This window comes from Alligator mississippiensis, chromosome 1 (genome assembly GCF_030867095.1).
Source record: "Alligator mississippiensis isolate rAllMis1 chromosome 1, rAllMis1, whole genome shotgun sequence".
Lineage (NCBI taxonomy): Eukaryota > Metazoa > Chordata > Crocodylia > Alligatoridae > Alligator > Alligator mississippiensis.
The window spans coordinates 471,587,051-471,598,874 of record NC_081824.1 but is presented as its reverse complement, the minus strand read 5'-3'; the positions used below and the strand labels follow the sequence as shown (position 1 = coordinate 471,598,874).

The following is an 11,824-nucleotide window of genomic DNA, read 5'->3' as shown; positions in this document are numbered from 1 at the left end:
TGAACCCTGCCCCTGGGGAAGGACTCCCAGCGTGCCTGTGTGCCGCTAAGAGCGCTGTCGCTGGGAGCAGGGCCCCGCTGGACTGGAGAGGTTTGATGTGAGACGCTGCCATCGTGGGGCTGAGGCTTCCTTGCAAATCTGGCGCCTCTGTCTCCGGTTGGCAGCCAGCAAGAGATGGGGGCAATGAATCTGGGCATGCCTCTGGACTGCCTGGGTGGGCAGGGGCACCACGGTGCCTTGCACTCGCTGGGCAGGAGACGTTGCGGGAGGGGTGTCGTGCAGGCTCACGGGGCCAGAGGATGCTGGGGATGGCTGCGGTACATGGCGTGCGCCTGGAAGGGGCCTGCGATGGCACGCTCCAGTCCTTCCCCCGATGCCCGGTGGGTGCGGTGTGCGGGTGATGGTTGTTGTTGTTCTCCCCCCCGCAAGCTGTGAGCGTGTGTTGCTGAATCCTGTTGCTAATAAAGATGAAGCTGTTTGCCGTCCCACCAGTCGCTCTGCTGAACGCTGACTCGAGGACAGAAGCCCAGGGGCGTGGAGGTCTGAGTGAGTACCCCGTCCCAGGGACCCCGTGGCCAAGGCCAACACTGTATGGTGTCAGAAGTGACCTGTCGGAGTAGGCAGACCAAAGGCTCTCTACAGAAGCAAGCTTGCATACAGTTGAGCAGAAGGAAAGCTGCCATAGCACTTTGCAAAAGCAAAGCAAACCACTGGTGCAGTTTGCTCCACAGGAGGGCCATCAAGCTGCAAAGGGCAAAGTTTGCAAACAATGCGGAAGCACACGCAAGCCTAGATCCTGCCCAGCTTTTGGAGAAAACTGTTACAAATGCTCTGGAGCGAACCACTTTGCAGAAATGTGCAAATCAAAGGGAGAGGCTCCAAAATCTGCAAAAGGAGTCAATACCCTCTGTATGGGCGCAGTGTCTGCCAAGCAGCACTCACCGACCGTTGATAAGCAGAGTGCCTGGGATAGCGCAGGTATAGCACAGGAGTTTTGATACGTTACAGTCTGCCTGGCCACTGACTCCCGAACGCAGCCCCTGGCTTCTTGACTTTTCATCCCATCCAGGAAGAGCGCACACCAAGTGCTGAAACCTCCTTAGCCTGACGAAGGGTTTTTGAACCCGAAAGCTTGCTTAATAACTATTCTCCAACTATTTGGGTTGGTCTAATACAAGATATCAAATTCACCCAAGGAACCTTGTCTGCCTATGTCCTTAGACCAACACAGCTACAACCTACACCCCTGGTATAGCACAGTGATGACTGCTGGCTTGCCGGCTTATTTGAAGTTAGATACTGGAGCGGAGGCAAACGCTATTCCAGTAGCTGTAGCAAAGGCTTTGCAGGGAAAACTATGCAAGGCTCAAACTCATGTTACATTAGTCGCATTTGGCGGTGCACCCATGAAACCAAAAGGTGCAGGCATTGCAGGCTGCAAATCTGGTGCTAATGAATCTGATGTACCTTTCTACCTAAACGACAATAGTGACCCACCAAGACCTGGTAGGGTGGCATGCACCACGTCGGACCTCATCAGACGAGTCCACGGAATGGCCCCGACAATACCCGCAACCAAGGCGGACCTTCTCAAACTATGTCCGGACGTTTTCGAAGGGGTGGGCCAATTTCCCGGTACCTACCACATCTGTGTCGACCCGGCAGTACCACCAGCGGTGCACGGGTGTAGAAAAATTCCCTGTGCAACCCTAGGCACGTAGAAGACTGCCCTCGAAACGCTGGAAGCTGTGAGAGTCCTTACGAAGGTGACTAAACCCACACACCCTGGGTCAATAGCCTCGTGATGGCACAAAAGAAGGATGGTTCACTACCGCTTGGTTTATACCCGCGAGACCTCAACGAGGCAGTATCGAGGCAGCACTGTTCTATTCCCGCTGTAGAAGATGTGCAAAAGAGCTTGTCAGGTAAAAAGCTGTTCACCGTTCTTGATGAAGAGGACGGCTACAGGCAAGTCAAACCAGGCAAGGAATCAGCCGAGCTGCGTGCAACTTCAGTCGCCTTCCCTTTGGTGTCGAGTCGCCTAGCGAAGTATTCCCACAGAAGAACCGCGAGTGCTTTTGGGGACGTTCCAGGAATCCACATGGTCGCAGATGAACCGCGTTCCTACGTGGTAAAAACTCCCAGCAGTAATGTCTACAGGAGAAACAGAAGACACTTAAGGAAAGATCAGTCCTCAGTAGCAGCAGCAGAACAAGTTGACACGCCCCAGGAGACGGCAGCAGAACAAGCATCGGAAGTAAAACCAGATCACCAAGAGCAAGAGTTTCGTTACGTTTCAGAGGATACACCAGTACCCATGGAGACACCTGATGGCACCACGGAAACTAAGAGCGAATGGGAGGTGAGGTTGCCTGTGAAGTACAAGGATTATGTAATGGGATCCAGACCCCTTTGGTGAGCCAAGTGCTAGCAACCTCTAGCTCTGCGGTCCTGAAATGTTCCCAGTTAAAGTAGCCGCTGAGGGACTTTCAACTACGGGAGAGGGAGCTCCCAGAGTGCAGAAGGGGGATGCGGTCCACAGCGTGCGCCTGGAAGGGGCCTGCGGTGGCACGCTCCAGTCCTCCCCCCCGATGCCCAGTGGGTGCGGTGTGCGGGTGGTGGGTTGTTGTTCTCCCCGCAAGCTGTGAGCGCGTGCATTGCTGAATCCTGTTCCTAATAAAGATAAAGCTGTCTCCCATCCCACCCGTCTGTGCTGAACGCTGGCTCAAGGACAGAAGCCCAGGGGCATGGAGGCCTGAGTGAGTACCCCGTCCCAGGAGCCCGGTGGCCACGGGCAAAGACTATAACGGCTGTGAGTGAAACAGACTCCTTGCAGACTAAGAAAATCAGAGGCACGTGAGCTTTTGTAAGCTAGCTCACTTCATCAGCAGGGATCCAGGTTTTCTCCAATTTAAAAAAAATCCCCAATTTTTATATTTATATTTTTATATTTATATTTTTATATAGTGGGGTTTCATTTTAATCATAATGGGAAAATGTGGGGGTTCGAGGTTAGTGTTTTTTTAACTGAAAATTGGGGAATTGTTTTTCATCAGAGGCCCTGTTCATCGGCTGGTCAGACGGGAGTGCCGGAAGCAGCACTTCTGTCTCGAGCGGTGATGAGAATGGGAGGGGAGGAAAAAGCAGGTGCCGGCAGGGCCTGCGGTACCCTGCAGGTGTCAGTCAGCGGGGCTCGCGGCCCTCCTTTCTTTGTCCTTCCCCTTCCCTACCCTTTGGTATTCCAGTCCCTGCTTTCAGTTTAGCATCATTGCTTCCTCCAGCTGCATCTCAGCATCCGAGGAAGCAAGCTGCTGCTTACGAAAGCTGATGCATCCCTGGTTTACTGACTCTAGGAAGGGCAGATCCGCACTGCAAATCTTCCCTGAATCCAGGCTAGCGCGGCCAGTTCCTCTCCCCGCTCGGATCCTTAAAGGAGTAGGCCGAAGGCAGGCCCTTAGGTCTGCAGGCCAGAGTGAAACCTGATGCCACGGCATATCAGAGTACGGTGGATGCTCATACTCTGGTTACTTGACGAAGCCGCGCCTTAGAAATGGGTGCTGTTGATTACTTAATATGTGCATTGTGTTTTTAAAAGGTTTTCAGAAAGGTATCGCGTTTTCCAGCAGGGCTGTCCAGTTGTTTAGAAGCACCTCTTACACCTCATCTCCATAGACCTCATACTTTTATTTATACCATAGACTTTTTGTAGCTTTTTTGGTTTTTTCCCTATTTCTGAATTGGGCCTTGACTTTTGGGGAGACCAGATTTTTCTGTCATGATTTGTGCTCAGCAGATAAGAGGGTGGTCAGCGCTTCTCTATAGGATACAGGAAGGTGTGACTTTTTTGAACGTATAACAAGGTGTTCGCTTTGATGTCACGCAGTATTAATACCAGCCCCGCAATACTATACTGGCAACTATAGGCCAGTCAGTCTCACCTCCATCCTCGGCAGTCTTTGCAAAAATTATCAAGGCTCACATTTGCGAGAGCCCGGCAGGACAAATTCTGCTGAGGGGAAACCAGCACGGGTTCATGGCAGGCAGATCGTGCCTGACCAATCTAGTCTCTTTTTATGACCAGGTTACAAAACACCTGGACGCAGGAGGAGGGGTTGACATCGTTTACTTAGACTTCAGGAAGGCCTTCGATACGGTATCCCACCCCATACTGGTGAACAAGTTAAGAGGCTGTGACTTGGATGACTCCACGGTCCGGTGGGTAGCGAGTTGGCTAGAGGGTCGTACCCAGAGAGTCGTGGTGGATGGGTCGGTTTCGACCTGGAAGGGTGAGGGCAGTGGGGTCCCGCAGGGTTCGGTCCTTGGACCGATACTCTTTAATGTCTTCATCAGCGACTTGGACGAGGGAGTCAAATGTACTCTGTCCAAGTTTGCAGATGACACAAAGCTATGGGGAGAAGTGGACACGCCAGAGGGCAGGGAACAGCTACAAGCAGACCTGGACAGGTTGGACAAATGGGCAGAAAACAATAGAATGCAATTCAACAAGGAGAAATGCAAAGGGCTGCACCTAGGGAGGAAAAATGTCCAGCGCACCTACAGTCTAGGGAATGACCTGCTGGGTGGCACGGAAGCAGAAAGGGATCTCGGAGTCCTAGTGGACTCCAAGATAAACATGAGCCGGCAGTGTGACGAAGCCATCAGAAAAGCGAACGGCACTTTATCGTGCATCAGCAGATGCATGACGAACAAATCCAAGGAGGTGATACTTCCCCTCTATCGGGCGCTGGTCAGACCGCAGTTGGAGTACTGCGTGCAGTTTTGGGCGCCGCACTTCAAGAGGGATGCGGATAACCTGGAGAGGGTCCAGAGAAGGGCCACTCGTATGGTTAAGGGCTTGCAGGCCAAGCCCTACGAGGAGAGACTAGAGAACCTGGACCTTTTCAGCCTCCGCAAGAGAAGGTTGAGAGGCGACCTTGCGGCTGCCTGTCAGGTCATCATGGGGGCACAGAAGGGAATTGGTGAGGCTTTACTCACCAAGGCACCCCTGGGGGTTACAAGAAATAATGGCACGTTGGCACCCCCCTGCCGGTAGGGGATGTGCAGGACCTCGTTGCTGGCCCTCAGCGGTAGGTGCAGCCACTTTTTGAGCAGCCGTCGGATCTTGGTGTCCGCCTTCTTGAGTGGGGTCTTGGGGACCGCTGAGCCTCTCAGGACGAACGTGACACGGGGGATGAGGAAAGTGTTCACCGCATCGATCTTCTGCCAGAGGGCCAGCAGGGACGAGTCCAGTTTGCATGAGTCCTGCATGATGCCGTTGATGGTCTCCTCCGGCGTCTACCTGGCCCGGTGGCCGGTGGGTGTCCCCACGTGGCAGTAGGCCTCTCCGTCGCGCAGGTGCTGCATCGCCTGGCCCTGGATCGTGAGAGTGGAGTCCAGGACGCGGCTCTTCTGCTTCCCGTCGACGTGCAGGGAAGCGCACTTGGCGACGTTAAAACGCAGGCCCATCCACCTGGCCGCCTCCGACGTCACATCCAGCATCTGCTGCAGCTGGGTGGCGTCGGGGGCGAGGAGCACGAGGTCGTCGGCGTAGGCCAGGACGCTCAGCTTCTCGCTGTAGAGGTCGAGCCCGCCAGGGCCGCCTGCCACGGCTCGAAGGAGCGGTTCCATGGCCAAGTTGAAGATGATGGGGCTGAGGGGGCATCCTTGGGGCCGCCAGGGTCCGTGGGTTGTCGCCCTTCAGGGCCTGCCGTCGTCACCAAGGCGCCGTGGGGGTCCGGAGGGCTCCGCTGTCGCTCGGGGCGCTCCGTCGTCGTCCGGGGGGCGTCCTTGGGCTCCGGGGTCCTCCGCCGGGAGGCGGCTCTCGTCAGCCGGGGTTCCGGGCTTTGAGAGTCTCTCTGTCTCCGGGGGTCGATCAATGGTCAGGGGTCCGCCGCCGCCTGTTGGAGTCCCGACATCGTGGGGGGGTGCGTCGGGGTTCTTCGCCGGCTCGGGTTCGCTGGTCTACCCTCCTGGGAGGGTCCTCCTGGATCCGCAGTCGACGTTCCGCCCTAGCTGGGGTCTCCGTGCCTCGAGCGTTCTCGACAGTGGATCAGGGCGTCCTTGAGACCTGGGGGTGTTGCTCCACGTTCCGTCCTCCGAACCCTGGCGTTCGCCTACCGACCGAGGGGGACCCAAGGTCTTCGGCTACTAGCCCGAGCTGGGGTTTTCGCTTTATCGGGGTCCGGCGAACCGGAACACCCTTTGGCTACTAACCTGGGAAGCACGGTCGCTTGCGCAACCTGATACCCTTTCGGACATACTGGTGGCACCGCCTTCTCTAGCCCGTCATGACTGACGAGAACCCTCGCTGCAGCAGGAGAAAGGAAAGCAAGCTGCTAGTCAGCTCACTTTTTGTTTCTACAGTTCCGGCAGTCTGCCGGACTGGGTTCGGCGCCGGTCCTGGAAATAGTGCAATACCAGGCCGGGCGCGGTGCGAAAATAAGTGTTTCTCCGTCTTTTTCAGCGATTAAACTGATGAGAACAGATTTTTTTTTTTTTTTACAAAGTTATTTTTATTTACCAATGATTAGTTCAAAACCATTATTTCATTATTAAGAAAAATACTTTTTATAAAAATCTAAACTATTCAAAGAAGAAAGCAGCAATTAAAGAAAGTCTCTTTCTTTCCTTTCTTTTCACATTGGTTTCTTAAATGACGTGGAAGGAAAAGCACGCTTAGGAGATCCGGGCTCCTCTTCCTTGTCATGGAGACGTTTTCTCATTGTAGTTGGCACTTTTGATGCCTGGGAAGAATCCAGAGAGAACCCTATTTGCTTTTGTAGTTGTTTAAACGTATCCTTCACAGCCTCATCCTGAAGCCAGGGATGCCCTAAGGCTTCTTCTGTTGTAAGTCGTTTATTTGGGTCCACAACCAACAGCTTCTTCACGAGGTGCAAAGCTGTATTAGACACATGCTTCTATTCCTTTGGAATAAATGTGTATTTTCCTTGAGTGATCTGCTCTTTCAGAGACAGTTTAGTATTTTGTTCATTGAAGGGAGGATATCCACATAAGCATACAAAAAGAATAACTCCTAAACTCCAACAGTCCACAGCACGGCTGTAGCCTTCTGTCCCAAGGGAATTTAGAACCTCAGGGGCAAGGTACGTGGGAGTGCCACACAATGTTTTCATAAGAGAGGTTTCTCCAAGAATCTTGGATTGTCCAAAATCTGTAATCTTTATAAGGCAATTTTCTTCAGAAGATGAAAGTAACACATTCTCTGGTTTGAGATCCCGGTGTATAATACCATTGTCATGAAGGTACTTTACAGCCAACAGCATCTGATAAAAATACAGCTTGCAGGTAGCTTCTTTCATCTTGATTGGTCTTGACACTCTGTCATATAATTCTCCTTCTTCCATCAATTCCAAAATAATGTAATAGTCTTCTGCTTCAAAGAAGTTTTTAATCTTGATTAAGCAGGGGTGATTTATTTTCTTCAAAATCTCTATTTCTGTATTCACATTGAACACTGGATCTGCCTCTCTCACAGCAGCTGTCATAAATCTCCGTTTATTGATTATCTTTACAGCAACTTTGTTACACGTGGCCTTTTCAAACGCCAGTTTGACTTCACCACAGGCACCACTTCCCAAAGTTTTTGACATGATATATTTCTCTCTGAATTCTCTGGGATACCCCGACTGATCATCCACCATAAGATCAGAAAATACAAACACTTTGTTACTCTGTACAGACAGTGCAATTTCAGAACTGTGGGTCAGCAGCAGCCTTTTCCCTCTTCCTATAAGCTCTTTATTTACAAAGGTCCCATTCACACTGTGATCTTCTATGTAGGCAACGCAGGAGTTTTGTGGTCCCGTTTCCTTGAAAATTCAGAAATGCTTCTTGCTGTAGTTCTGGTAGAAACCTGTCTCGGACAGCCCTATCCTAGAAAAGCTGTAGTCACAGCTTTTGTCTCTGCCAAACCAACACTCGTCATTCACACAGTCTGACATCGCTGCTCTCTCAAGGCGGTTACAAAGTCCAACGGCATGTGGACCCGCTCCCCTGTGGGCAGCTTGGCTTACACTGCGCTGCGCCCTGCGTAGTTGATGAAGCCCCCGGCAATGGCCCAGAGGCGCCCCCATGGCCGCGGGGCCGGCTCCTCCGGCTCCTGGTGCTCGGGGATAGGGGGCAGCTCCTGCGTGGGCACCATGTCCAGGGAGCTGAGCGTGCCCGAGCTGGAGGACGACTGGCTGCTGCCCTGCGAGCTGCTGGATGACGAGTCCGTCCCGCCCTGCGAAGGCTGCGACTCGCCGCCCGCCGCCCGCGACATCGCCGCTGCGAGCGGCGCGACCGGATAAGAACAGATTGACTTTTATTAGTAGATGGTAAGGATGGTAAATCCAAAAAAAGATGACAAAGCTGATAGGGAAATACAGAACGCCCGGGTGAGGGACTAACAATAAAAGGATGGGGGTGAGGTTGGGAACGCAACTAGGTTACATGCGATACAAAGTTAGCCAACTAAGCCTGGGGGTAAGGGGAGTGGGGATGGGGGGGGGGGGATGTTTCGCGACGCTGAGAGAAATAGAGGATAGAAACGCACATACCCGTGACAATGGTCTGCAATGGTGGAAGAAGTGGTCTGAAGATGAAGTGTCTCAGTCTAGATATAGTCTATCACGGGGGTCCTCTTCGGGTGGCGCTGGGTCGTCGTCCGTTGTTGATGAGTCCTCTTGAAGCGAAGGTCCGTCTGTTGCAGAGGGGGGCGGTTCAGGCGGCCCCCTCTGGGTCCGGTCCGGCGGCTGTTCTTCTGCTGGGGTCCGTGTACTGGCGGTGGCCCGTGATGTGCTCCACGTAAATGTCGCGGGACCACCGGATGGTGTCGGACACCATGAGGCAGCACATCAGCTTGGCGTAGCGGCGGGAGACGCGGCAGGCACGCAGGACGCTCTCGTTACTGGGGTCCCAGGCTCCAAGCGTTCCCACGATGAGCGCGTCGACCGTCACGTCGTAGCCGTGACCCCTCAAGGTGTCGGCCAGCGGGGCGTACTTCTCCCGCTTGCGAGCCCGGGCGTCGGTGAAGGCTTGGCGCCGGTTCTCGAACGCGATGGTGACGTCCACGATGATGATCTTCTTGGCCTCCTCGTTGGTGATCACGATGTTGGGGCGCATCTGGCTCTCGGAGACTGGGACGGTGCGGTTGACGGAGACCTGCCCCGCGGCGGCCGGGATGGCCCTCACCAGCCGGTCCTGGACAGCGTTGCGGCGGAGCTGCCAGGCCCTGGCGTGCGGCTTGCAGCTGCACAGCACAGGGGGAGGGTCTCGGCCGCGTAGCCGCACCGTCGGCACCTCTTGTCCTGGTGGCCGAAGCGGACGGCCCCGTTGAGAGGCAGGCACTTGAGGCGGGCGCGGTGGAGGAAGCGCCAGTCCGTGAAGCGCGTGAAGCTCCCGCTAGGCATGAAGTGGTTGCTGGCGTCCCACTTCGAGGTGACGTTGAAGACCTTGCCCTGGTCGGGTTTGGCCCTCAGGTCGCCGGCGTATTTGTTGCGGACGGCGTCCTTCAGGAACCTGTCCAGGAAGGTCCTCGTGCGGGGCGTCACGGTCACGGAGTCGGCGTGTGGGGCTGGCTGCAGGGAGACTGCCAGCTCCCGGCGCTCCTCGGTCCAAGTCCAGGCGCAGCCGATGCGCTTCCCGAGGCGGCGCGTGGTGTTGCGGGCTCGGCTCCACAGCGAGGCAAAGTCCCCGCCGTCTCGGCCGAACTCGCCCTCCAGCGAGCCGCTCAGGAAGGTGGCCAAGTCACGTCCGGTGGGTTGCCTGCCGATCCTCTTGCGGGCGGTCTCCTCCAGGGCGCTGGCGGCGATGATACTTACCGTCGCGTCCGGGCAGGTCAGGAGGCGGAAGGCGTGGGTGACCACGGCGATGTCGCCGAGGTCTCCCATGCGGGGCATGTTGGCACCCCCCTGCCGGTAGGGGATGTGCAGGACCTCGTTGCTGCCCCTCAGCGGGAGGTGCAGCCACTTTTTGAGCAGCCGTCGGATCTCGGTGTCCGCCTTCTTGAGTGGGGTCTTGCGGACCGCCGAGCCTCTCAGGACGAATGCGACGCGGGGGATGAGGAAAGTGTTCACCGCGTCGATCTGCCAGGGGGCCAGCAGGGACGAGTCCAGTTTGCGTGCGTCCTGCACGATGCTGTTGATGGTTTCCTCCGGCATCTGCCTGGCCCGGTGGCCGGTGGGCGTCCCCAGGTAGCAGTAGGCCTCTCAGTCACGCAGGTGCTGTATCGCCTGGCCCTGGATCGTGAGGGTGGAGTCCAGGACGCGGCTCTTCTGCTTCCCGTCAACGTTCAGGGAAGCGCACTTGGCGATGTTAAAATGCAGGCCCATCCACCTGGCCGCCTCCAACGTCACGTCCAGCATCTGCTGCAGCTGGGTGGCGTCGGGGGCGAGGAGCACGAGGTCGTCGGCGTAGGCCAGGACGCTCAGCTTCTCGCCATAGAGGTCGAGCCCGCCGGGGCCGCCTGCCACGGCTCGAAGGAGCGGTTCCATAGCCAGGTTGAAGATGATGGGGCTGAGGGGGCAGCCCTGTTTCACTCCCGACCGGATGGGGATCTCTGCGGTCTCCCCGTCGGTGGCGCGGACGGTTGTGGTGCAGCCGTGGTAGAGCTCGCGCACCAGGTTGGTAACGCCGTCCGGCAGGCCCAGCTTGCGGAGGGTGTCGAAGATGTGGCGGTGGGGCACGGACCCGAAGGCGTTGGAAATGTCCAGCCACGCCACCGCGCACTGCTTCCTGGTCCTCCGGGCGTTGTCCAGGGCCATCTGGAGGGTGAAATTGTGCTCGTAGCAGCCCTCCGTGGACATGAAGCCCTTCTGGCTTCGGCTGACGGCTCCGTCGGTCACCGCCCAGTCGGCGATGCGGCCCGCCAGGCAGCCGGCGTAGAGTTTCGCGACGGTGGAGCACAGGGCGATGGGTCTCCAGTTGCCCGGGTCGTTTGGGTCTCCCTTCTTGTGGATGAGGACCGTCATGGCCCTCTTCCAGGCGGCGGGCGTGCGCCGGAACTCTCTGCACCTGTTGAAGAGAACAGAAAGAACAAGGCAGCCCGGGTCACGTTTTTTAAGGAGACCGTACCTGATCCCGTCCTTGCCGGGGGCGGTGTCCCTGGTCCTCTTCAGGCGGGCTTCCACCTCCTGCGGCGTGAAGGCATCCTCGAACCCCTCTGCCGGGGGCACGGGGGTCAGCGCTTCGACGGTCGCAGGGCGTGGGGTGGCGGCATCCGTTGGAGGGTTGAAGACCCTGCTGAAATATCTGAAAAGAGCCTCCCGGGGGACCTGGCAGAAGGCCGAGGGTCCCTCCAGGATCTCTCTCACCGCCTTGGGACGGTTGGCCCGGTACAGCTTCTGGATCCGGGAGGCTGCCGCTGGGTCGTAGCGCTGGCGCCTGGGTCGCCTCTGCGGTTGGGGCCTGTGGTCTCGTCGCGTCGCCGGTCTGTTGTTGTTTCCTCGGGGTTGGCCGGGCCGGGCGGCCGCCGAGAGCTCCTGTGTGAGCCGGGCCACCGAGGCCTCGAAAGCCTCGAAGGTGGTGGCCTGGGAGAGCTCCTCCAGCCAGAGGGTCTGCCATGGAGAGGGCATCCTCTGCTGTGGGGAGGGCTCCGCACTGGGAGATTCCGGCACGCTCGGGGGCCGGAGGGCACCCAGTGGCTCGGTTCCTCCCGGCGGCTCCGGAATCCTCGGCGGGGCGGGGGCCTCGGGTGGCCCCGGGGGTCCTGGTGGAGGGCTGTCCGGTCGGGGCGTCGCGTTCAGTCTGGGGTCCCTGGGCGGAGGCCTGCACGGTGGCGTCGTTGGGGCAGGTCTCTCCGTAGGGTGGTCCTCGGAGGTCTGGT

At 56.8% G+C, this 11,824-nt stretch overlaps 1 pseudogene; it reads right to left on the bottom strand.

Annotated features, from left to right (window-relative positions):
* Nucleotides 1-6,491: 6,491 nt before the first annotated feature.
* Nucleotides 6,492-8,296, bottom strand: LOC132248708 (serine/threonine-protein kinase Chk2-like; annotated as a pseudogene).
* Between the last annotated feature and the right edge of the window lie 3,528 nt (nucleotides 8,297-11,824).